We start from the raw sequence: 2,232 nt of genomic DNA, 5'->3' as shown, positions 1-2,232 counted from the left end.
CCTCGAGCTAGAAAGGGCCCGTCCTGAAGATAAAGCCTCTGGCCTGTGGGAGCCTCGGGCTAAATCATGTTTAGTCCGAGGATCGTCCTGCTAAACAGCCCGTGGGAAATCCAGGGCGTACATCTGCCCCCCAAGCTCCTGCTCGTGGTCCATGACGTCAGACATGGGAGACCACAGTTGGAGCTTTTAGACTTCTCCCACAACCCTTCGCATTCCATGCTTTTCGCATGCGTCTGATACGTGGAACGCCGCGGGTGGCGACGGTACATTCTACGAGAACCGCATTAAATGGCCTAGCCTACTGTCCAGCCGTCGTTTCACATTTCGAGTGGAGGGTCTCCCAGGAGCCTTTTACACGTGATCCCCCCTTGTATAAAAAGGGGGTGGTCATCCCACGCACGGACCACCTTACCATTCAGAACCTCTCAAATTTCCTTCTTTTCTCTCTGACCTTCCGAAGAGCAAAACCCTCATTTCCATTGCTCTCATCTTCTCCGTTCACGAAGCTTAAGCGTGCGAGTTCCTTCAAGGCCTTGGAGACTACTGTGCCAACGAAGCCCCTACCCGCGCAGCAACCTCGCTCACCATCCAACCCTATACTGTAAGTCTTCTGTCCCCATTTATTTTTGAAAGCATGCCACTGTAGCCTAGGTAAAAAATTTTACTGTAGCCACATGCAGAGGTTTTCTGGGTCGCGCGGATATGGAGGGTGATGGCCCTTCTTTGATTAGGGCATATTTGCCATGGGACATCGCCTTAGAACATGGGTTCCATGATTCTTTCTTAGGAACAATTTCTGGTAGGATCCGTAGGAACTTTGGGTGCAAAAACCGGGTAGCTTAGGGAATACGCCTTAAAAGCGGTTTTGCCACGCCTTGCCTGTTGAAACTTTCCCCCCAAGGCAAAAATTTTTTTTTCTTACTCTGAGCCATCTGACACACGAATTCCGAGTAATCTGGGATCTGTTGAGGGCATAGGCGCGTGTTCCTTGGAACGCGTGGCACCACTCTCCACGGGCTGGGCTTACCCCAGCTCGTGTACTTAATGCTTGCCTCACTCTCCTGCTTGGGTCGCCTTTTCTAAAGTGTTTTCTTTTGTTCGATAGGCAACCAGATGGCTCCAAAGAGAAATCTGCCACAGAAGAATGTGGGAAGTTCGGCCTCCCAGAAGGATAAAGGAAAGGCGGTGGTGACCAGCTCGCCAATTCCTCACTTTGGACCGGCGGTGGAGAAGCAGGCCGAGGTGGCTCCTGACGCGTTTTTCGAGGCGGAGAGAATCGTCTTGAAGATAACCAGCCAGGCAAAGATCACCAAAATCTTCCTTAACCGCAACATTCCTCTGGGGAAGACCTCCGTGATCGCCCGACCTGCTGCGGATGGGGAGAGGAGCTGCACGCCGCTCGACGAGTCGTTCGCGGCCTGGAGCGGGGAACACTTCAAGGCAGGGGCCTTCCTCCCCCTGGATCAGTATTTTGCTGATTTTCTGAACTACGTGGGGTTGGCCCCATTTCAGCTCCCCCCCAATTCCTACCGTCTGCTGGCGGGACTGAGGTATTTGTTCCAAAAGCATGAGTGGGAGGTCCCCACTCCTGCTGATATCTTGTATTTCTTCTGCCTCAAAGCCAGCTCGGACCAGCGGGGGCGAGGCGACGGGTTCTATTACTTAACCCGCTTCCCTAACACAGCAGCAGTGATCGAGCTGCCGAGCCATCCAAACGACTTCAAAGACCAGTTTTTTATGTCTACTGGGTTCCGAAACTGCGATCATCATTATTTCAACCGCCCTCGTAAGTAGTCCTCCATTTAGCTCGCCTTTTAACGGTTATCTTATTTTAGCTCGTCCCTTATTTCAATTCTGATTTCGACCAACCTTGCAGCCATCTACTCGAGGACCGAAAAGTCCGTGACCCTCGGGGGTCAATACGACACACTGGCGAACCTGCCTCCCAGTGAGAAAGACTACCGCGTGCTCGTGACGGACGAGACGATGGTATTCTGCAAGCTGATTTTCCCAAATCAGACTTTGAATTTGAAAAGGCCCCGGGGGCCTCCCCCAGCCCGCGACAACAGGCCGATCGTCGCGGAGGAGGTCGCAGATGACGAAGGCGAGGAAGAAGGTGAGGAAGTTCCTCTGGTGAGGAACAGGAAGCGGAGCTTGGAGGTCGCCCAGGGGATGATCGAGGAGAGGGCCCAATCCGGAGCAGCCGCGGGTCCTTCCGGTCAAGGTAACTTT

This window comes from Humulus lupulus, chromosome X (genome assembly GCF_963169125.1).
Source record: "Humulus lupulus chromosome X, drHumLupu1.1, whole genome shotgun sequence".
NCBI lineage: Eukaryota > Viridiplantae > Streptophyta > Magnoliopsida > Rosales > Cannabaceae > Humulus > Humulus lupulus.
Note: the sequence above shows the minus strand (reverse complement) of the source record.